Consider the following 8,989-nt stretch of genomic DNA (forward strand, 5'->3'; position numbering starts at 1 on the left):
TTTAACAAGTAAGTTCTAGCATTGCCCAGTCTACTAGTTACTAGAAATGAGGTTAGTCTAATATAGCCTTGCTAAAACCATGATTGCTTTTTATGATTACGTCCTTTTAAAATTTTTCACAAAAAGTGTTTATGTATTTTATTCACTGCCCTCTTAGTAATATTTTCTAGAATGTTCCAGAAACTGAAATCACTTGACCCATAGTTTGCAGATTCCTTTTTCTTCTTTTTTAAAAAAGATCAAGCCATTAGATTATCCCCAGTCCTTCAGCACCTCTTCCATTCACCTCAAACGATCACAGAGTAGTTCCATTAACAAATCTATAAAATACTTTGCTCAGAATGTAGTTCAAGTGGACTTTGTGACTCAAGCTCATTCAAAGTAAGTAGGGGCTTTTGAATCTTCTTAATCAGTAGATTATCAGCTCTTTATTTTTATTCTGTCTTTTCTAGTCCCAAGATCATTCTCTTCAACAGAAGTAAAAAGAAGAAAAAAAAAAAAAAAAAAAAAAACAAGCAAAAGTTGAACAGTTTTGTCTCTTCTCCATTTCTTATTGTTCCATTTGACTGAATAATAGGTTCTGTTCTTTCTTTAATCCTATTTTCCCCCTCAATGTATCAGCTTTAAGAAGGAAAGAAAAAAAAGAAGGAAAGGGAACTTTGTTATCCTTAATTTTCTTTGAAGCCTCTGTTTATTCTGCACATTAGTATTATTGATCTTGTAGAATTGTGTCACTATACTTTTGTTATCTATCCTGTTACCTTTCTTTGCTTCCGTGTATATTATCTTTGAGAAATCTAAAGTTGATTGTTAAGTTCCTTATGCATCAACATGCATCACTTACGCAACACCACTTTTGGCCTCATTAGAATCATTTTTCCTTATGCCTTCAAAATTTCATTTGTGAAAGTTTTCTATCCCTCTTTGGCTTCCCTTATAGAATTTTAATGTATAGAATCTTACCTATCTTTTTTGTTGAACTTAAGTCAAGAAATTACTAGTTATTCTACTTTAGGATTAGAAAATTCCAATGATGTCTAGATAATTGCTATCCTTCATCACTATTATAGCATATCTCCATCCAAGTTTTAATGTTTCCCCAATTCTTGTGTTTTCTTCTGTAATACTTCCACGGCAATATCATTCTTCTTTCTAAATCAATTTTGACCCAAATATCCCACTATATTTACCTCCAAAAAAGCCAAATGACCCAAGTTCTTCTCTGTACTTACCTACTCTGGTTTCTGAATTTCCTCACAAATATATGTGTAGGTATATTTAATATACAATGATATCCTACCCCTATTCTTTTTACCTTTCATCTTTTTTTTGAATAAGATATTCTTCCAGAGATTCATTCCAGGCATGAATCTCATTCTACCTGTAAAATCTCAGTGTTATGTGTGATATCAGATATGAATCCTTGTGTTAGGATCTTTAGTGCTGGAAGTTATACTTGTGCGTTTGTGTATAGACATGTGAGATCTGGTTTTATTACTAGCTTCATACTTTGACTTTTGTCCATTGTTAATTCCTGAATATTGTTATCCATTGTAGCCTTTCTCTGTGGCGTCCAGGTTGATTGATATACAGAAAATTTTCTTTCTCTCTCCCATTCCATTGCACCTTGATTAGATTTGCAAGAATCCAGATATCCTCTCTTATCAGCACTTGTTAGTTGCATTCTATTCCTGATTTCTTGTTCCCTATATATTACAGAAATCCAATTTCTGTTCTTAGATATGATCTTTGTAATCAACTATTGACTTCCCAAGGCTTTTTTTCTTTTCAAATACTTAACTTTCCTTCATTAGACATTGATAATGGAAAAAGACTTGTTTCCCTAAGGGGTTCTTAGCCATTTTTATGGCCCCTTTGACATATTGGTAAAGCCTGAACCCTCTCTTGAAATAATGCTTGTAAACGTTTAGAACAAAAGACATAGATATAAGATTATAAGAGAAAACAATTATTTAAATAGTTGTTAAGTTCTGGGTCCCCAGGTTAAGAACTCCTGCTCTAAGGTTATAGGATCATAGATTGAGAGTAGAACTGGATCTTAGAAGCCATCTCATAAATCCCTCATTTTACAGATGAGAAAACTGAGATTCAGAGAGATTTTTAAATGTCTTACCCCAAATTTGATTATCTTTAGCAAAGCAAAAAAAATATTCTGAATAAACAATTAACGAGGTATCATCTAGGATTCATACTTCATCCAAGGGGTTGAACTATATATGACCTGTGGAGTCCCTTTCAATTCTAGGAAAGTAATGGTCCTCCTGTACTCTTCTCTTGTCTAGTCATTTCTGGGACTTGCCAGCTATAACAGGATTCTTGTTCAAGTTACAGGTTGGATTAAATGGTTTCTTAGCTACTTTGAACGTCTTATAGCTTAAGATTTTGCAATTCTTTGATTCTATGTGGAAGCTAAAATTTCATTAACAATTTGTAAGGAATATCAATCTCATAATCCAATCCAGATCCAAACACTTAAAAGGAGACTAACCTTTCAGAGTGAGTAGCTGGAAGCCAATTTCCATTCCTTTGTTTATTTCATCTTGGATTCTAAGAAAATTAACTATATCCTCCTATATTTTCATTCACATTTGCATCAAAACTTACCAACTGCTATTTCCATGGTAACAGGATACCTCATAACATCAGTGGTGTCCAACTCAAATAGAAAAGGGAATTCTTTTTCCTGCAGGACCTATATTGAAACAAAATGTCATCAACTTTATTGATGTTCTATTGTATGTTTATTTTGTGCTTCCCTCAGCAACTCCTGGTCTCTTATTTGACATCTCTGCAATCACATCACTATTTAAATATATTGTTAAGCCTTCTCAAAATTATGTTTTGGAAACAGCAGGGACTATTACTGGAAATGGTCTTGGAAATCATCAGTCTTGAAAGGCAATATGGTAGAATGAGCAAATTATAAACTTAAACTCGGGAAGTCTAAGTTTGAGCATTACCTGCTTCTTAGAAGCTACGAGATCTTGAGCAAATGTTTAATCTCTCCTCATCTGTAAAATAAGGATAAAAATGACTTATATGGATCAAATATGAATGAATATGAAGTTACTGATTTTTTAAAATAATAGCTTTTTATTTTTTATAACACAAGTAAAGATAATTTTCATCATTCACCTTTGCAAAACCTTGTGTTCCAAATTTTTCTCCCTCCCTCTGAACAGCAAGTAATCCAATATAGGTTAAACATGTGCAATTCTTCTGTATATATTTCCACAATTATCATTCTATACAAGAAAAATCAGATGAAAAGGGGGGGAAAATGAGAAAAAAAAGAGCAAGTAAACAAAAAAAAATACTATGTTGTGCTCCACATTCAGTCCCCATAGTCTTTTCTGCATGCAGATGGCACTTTCCATCACAAATCTATTGGAACTAAACTGAATCACCTCATTGAAAACAGCCAAGTTCATCACAGTTGATCATTACATAATCCTGTTGTACACAATATTCTCTTGATTCTACTCACTTCACTTAGTATCAATTCATGTGGATCTCTCCAGGCCTTTCTGAAATCAGCTTGCTGATATGAAGTCATTTTGGAACCCTAAAGTATTATAAATGTATAAATGTAAGTAATTAATAGTTATTTAACAGAATAAAAAAATGAGCCTAATAGCAAGATCTAATTTCTGCCATAGATCTTCAAACATCTTTATTTATGTCACAGCTGAAAGCTTAGTAGCTTGTTTAAATATAAACAGATATTTAAGGTTAGAACCAATAACATTTCTTAAGTTTATTTTCTACATCATTTCTTCTCAAACCAGTTTCCATGTTTTGACTATCTAGTACTTTGCCTCTGTGGTTTAGGGGTCAGAGTTTAAAGTGTAGTTTTAGATTTCACTTTAAATTCTGTATAGGTTCTCTAACTGTGAACTACAACAATCCAAGAGTAGATCTTACTTAATCAGTATTTAAAGGAAAAATTTGACTCTTGCCAGCAGATGACACAGAAAATGCTTAGTCACTCAAAAATGCATAAAATAAATGTGTAATAGTATATAATATTAACATTTATCTCTTAATACCACAAATATAATTTCTTTTTTTTTAAGTTAAAATATGACCAAATGTTAAACCAAATTTTACAATAAAATACTGTAAACATCCCATAAAAGAAAAAATAGGAAGTCATACTTCAGATATGAAGAGAGGGCCAAAAACTTTTATGTAGACTTTTCAGATTATAGGGGAAGAGGGAAAACATCACACCTCTCACTTCCATGATGTAGAAAGGATAACTGTATTGTGAGTTAATCAGATTAATATTTACTTGGCAGAGGGTAGGAAGACTGGAACACAGTTTCATGGACTAGGTTTTTTTCAAGGGAAGAGGGAATATGGGAAGAGATACTGGATGTAGGTTGAGAAAACATCATTGAGAATTTAGTGTCAAAAAAATATATTACAATAAAAGAGGTAATATAGAAAATAAAACTGGTAAATAGAGCAGGAGGAAAAGAGACTTTAGTACAAACTCCTAACCCTTCAATGATTCAAGCTAACAAATACATTAAAACATGGAAAAAGTCTCATTTATATATAAATAGAAAAGATTGTCTCCCGAGTCCATACAGGGTCACGAAAATTCTCTTTTTTCCTGCCCTGTAATTATTCTCACTTCCCTCAGGGACATCTATAGAGGAAAAAAAGAGAATAATTTTCTCATTTTATCCTTATAACAACTCTGATTTCAGTACTCTTATTCCCATATTTACAGTTGAGCAAAGTGAGGTAAGAAGTGAAGTCCCTTGCCCAGGGTCACACAACTATTAGTGTATGAATTAAGATTTGCACATAGGTCTTCCTGACTCTAGGAATAGTGTTCCCCCACACTATTCAGCTGCCTATATTTCCCATGTCTCAGAGTATCTGTGAAGGACAAAGTCCATGAATTTCTTCCTTTACGTTTCTTTATTATTCCTCAGTATCAATCAGAATGTCTGCTCTGGATCTCTGCCCCATTGCTTTCATCAGCATGGCAGGGGGAGGGATTGAAAAAGGAAGGGAAAAGGGAGAGACATGTTATGATAGTGGGAAGAGGGGTAATGAATGTTCCTCTGAGTGAAGAAAAATGTTCTATGAAGGGAAATGGGTGTAGTCTACAGAGATTGCTGCCTGAACAGATTACTTATCCTCCTTTGGGGATGGGGGGGGGGGGGGGGATTTAGAGCTCCTGAGCATTACTAGAGCCTAGGAGTGGAAGGACGAGGGGAGAATATTTTGAGATATCCAGATGACCAAAGTATAGATCAGTGGTCTGCTGTATATTTGGGAATATAACAAGGGGTAGAAGGGTATGCTATGGGGCAGTATCTTCTCTGTCATCTGAAGGAAATGACATTTTTCTTCCAGTATAGTACAATTGATTAGATGAGAGGTGGAAGAGCCAAAGAAACAATTTAGTGTAATTACAAGAAAAAGGCTGAAAGACAGAAACAATATATATGCCTAATTCCCTAAACAAACAAATCAATACTAAATCTAATAGAGAAGAATTTTTTTTTAAGTTTAAAGGTGTTGAATAAATATTATACTATGAAGGAAAATTAATCGAAAATTCTCAATGATAAATTTGAAGGATTCCTCAGAAATCATGGAACAATACTTTTTTTTCACTTAATATTTTAATTTTTTCAATTACATTTAAAGATAATTTTCAATATTCATTTTTGTAAAATTTTGAGTTCCAGATTTTTCTTCCTCCCTTGCTTTCCCATCCCCTCCCCAAGACTGTAAGCAATCTGGTATCGATTATACATATACAACAATCATTTTAAATATATTTCCATATTAGTCATGTAAAAGAAAACTCAGAACAAAAGGAAAGAAAAAAATGACAATATTGTGCTTCGATCCATATTCAGTCTCCATATATCTGTCTGGATGTAGACAACATTCTCCATCACTAGTGTATTAGAATTGTCTTGGATCACTACATGGCTGAGAAGAGCTAAGTCTATCATTGTAGATCTTCATATAATCTTGCTATTATAACTTGCTATTAATGTTCTTCTGATTCTACTCACTTTACTCAGCATCAGTTCATGAGTCCAGGTTTTGCTGAAATCCTGCCCAGTCATAGCTTTTTCTTTTTTTCTTTTTTTAATTGTAATAAATGTATTTATTTATTGCTTTTTGCTGAGACAATTGGGGTTAAGTGACTTGCCCAGGGTCACACAACTAGGAATTGTTAAGTGTCTGAGATTACATTGAAACTTAGGTCTTCCTAACTTCAGGGCTGGACCTCTTTCCACTGCACCACGTAGCTGCCTCAGATTTATTTATGTTTAATACGCATTGCTTTATGAATCATGTTGGGAGAGAAAAATCAAAGCAAAAGGGAAAAACCATGGGAGAGATAAAAAACAGAAAAAAAAAAAAAAAAAAGGTAATTGTAGCATGTGTTGATTTACATTCAGTCTCCTTAGATCTTTTTCTGGAGGTAGATTGAATTTTCTGTCCAAAGTCTATTGGGATTGCTCCAGATCACTGAACTGCTGAGAAGAATCAAGCCTTTCATAATTGATCATCACATATTCTTGCTGTTGTTGTGTATAATGTATTCCTGGTTCTGCTTGTTTCACTCAGCATCAATTCCTGTAAATCTTTCTAAGCCTTTCTATAATCAGCTTGTTAATCATTTCTTAAAGAACAATACATTACATTACATTCATATACCATAACTTATTCAGCCATTCCACTGATGGGCACCCATTCATTTCCAGTTCTTTGCCACTATAAAAATGGCTGCCACAAACATTTTTGCACATGTGGGTTCTTTTCACTTTTTTATGATCTCTTTAGGATATAGATTCAATAGTGGCACTGCTAGATAAAATTGCTCTCTAGAATGGTTGGATCAGTTCACAACTTCACTAACAAGTGCATTAGTGTCCCAGTTTTCCCACATTCCCTCCAATATCTATCATTTTATGTTTCTTTTATCTTAACCAATCTGATAGGTGTGAGGTAGTCCCTCAGAGTTGTTTTAATTTTCATTTCTCTAATCAATAGTGATCTAGAACATTTTTTTCATATGACTAGAAATGGTTTTGATTTCTTAATCTGAAAATTGCCCGTTCATATTCTTTGACTATTTGTAAATTGAGGAATGACTTACATTCTTATAAATTTGACTCAGTTCTCTATGTATTTTAGAAATAAGGCTTTTATCAGAAACATTGGCTGTAAAAATTGTTTCCCAGCTTTCTAATTCCCATCTAATCTTGGCTGCATTAGCTTTGTGCAAACAATGTAATCAAAATTATCCATTTTGCGTTTCATAATGTTCTCTATTTATTGTTTGGTAATAAATTCCTCCCTTCTCTAAAGATCTGACAGGAAAATTATCCCTTGTCTTCGTAATTTACTTATAATATCACTATGTCTAAATTATGAACCCATTTTGACCTTATCTTGGGATAGGGTGTGAGATGTTGGTCTATACCTAGTTTTTGCCAGACTGTTATCCAGTTTTCCCAACTGTTTTTGTCAAATAGGGAGTTCCTATCCAAAATCTGGAGTCTTTGGGTTTATCAAACAGTAGATCACATAAAGTCATTGACTACTGTGTCTTGTGTACCTACTATTGCACTGATTCACCATTCTGTTTCTTAGTACCAAATGTTTTTTATGACTGCCACTTTATAATACAGTTTTACATCTGGTATGACTAGACCACCTTCCTTGGCATTTTTATTAATAACACTTGATACAGCAAAGAAATTCTAAACTTATTCAATAAAAGAAATACTCAGGTCCCATAGACTAAGAAGATGAACAGATCCCTAGCAGAGTCCTCCAGAGTCCTTGGTATTCCCTCTCCCCATGGGAAGTCTCAGGGAAGGAAAAATGCTCACCTCCAATATAAAATAGTCTATATTTGTAACTGATCAAGTTATTCAAAAAGCTACTTTTTTTTTTCTTTATAATAAATCTCCTTGTTACCCTGTATACAATTAAAACTAATCAAACTCATAGGGAAAGAAACAGCATCTACTTGTGCTTTAGTTTATTTTGATGAATTGAAAAAAAATTCAAATAAAGGTGGTCTAGCCATCTTCCTGTAGCAAAAACAGTCAAAATAAAATTGATTCCCATTGATTGAGATGAGGATTATGTAAATATAATGGAATGTTAATTATGCTAACAAAATATGAATGTGAACAATTCAGAGAAACAAGTTTTGTATGGAGTGATAAGCTTCAAAGACAGAATCAAGAGAATATTTACCATAACTATAATAATGTAAATAATATTTGCACTAATGAACTATAGTAAACTATCTTAATCAGAGATTTGATGAGGACACATACCTTTCTCTTAAACTTAATAGGATTGTAGGGACTATATAGATGTAACATGATACTATATCAGATATTTACCCATATGGGTTTACTTTGCTTAAATGTTTTTCTTTATTACAAAGGGAGGTTAAGTTTTGGTGATTAAGATGTGGTGAAGGATTATAGGAAATGGCACCCATAGAAAATTAGTAAATAGTGGGGCAGCTAGGTGGCACAGTGGATAGAGCACCAGCCATGAATTCAGGAGGACCCGAGTTCAAATCTGGTCTCAGCCATTTAACACTTCCTAGCTGTGTGACCCTGGGCAAGTCACTTAACCCCAGCCTCAAAAGAAAAAAAAAAAAGAAAGAAAATTAGTAAATAGTGACTGTTCTGAAAGTTCCTAAAGTTTAGAACAGAAGTTCTTTCCTGAAATTGGTAAACTTGCTGTTTTAATAACTATTTCACTATAATTGCTTTTCTTTGTAATCTTATGTATTTTATTAATTTAAAAACATCTTAGAGGCAGCTAGATGGAGCAGTGGATAGAAGACTGGTCCTGATATCAAGAGGACCTGAGTTCAAATGTGACTTCAGACACTGTGCAAGTCATTTTTAATTTCTATGTGCCTCAATTTTCTCATCTGTAAAATGGGGAT

At 33.3% G+C, this 8,989-nt stretch overlaps 1 long non-coding RNA gene across 1 annotated transcript; it reads right to left on the bottom strand.

Annotated features, from left to right (window-relative positions):
* Positions 1-565: 565 nt before the first annotated feature.
* Positions 566-3,074, bottom strand: LOC141546690 (uncharacterized). Its single transcript, XR_012483398.1, has 3 exons — positions 2,982-3,074; positions 2,626-2,713; positions 566-621 (listed from the first exon to the last, which is right to left on the bottom strand). It is a non-coding gene; the product is annotated as an uncharacterized LOC141546690 (long non-coding RNA).
* Between the last annotated feature and the right edge of the window lie 5,915 nt (positions 3,075-8,989).

Source organism: Sminthopsis crassicaudata, chromosome 1, assembly GCF_048593235.1.
Source record: "Sminthopsis crassicaudata isolate SCR6 chromosome 1, ASM4859323v1, whole genome shotgun sequence".
In the NCBI taxonomy this organism is placed as follows: domain Eukaryota; kingdom Metazoa; phylum Chordata; class Mammalia; order Dasyuromorphia; family Dasyuridae; genus Sminthopsis; species Sminthopsis crassicaudata.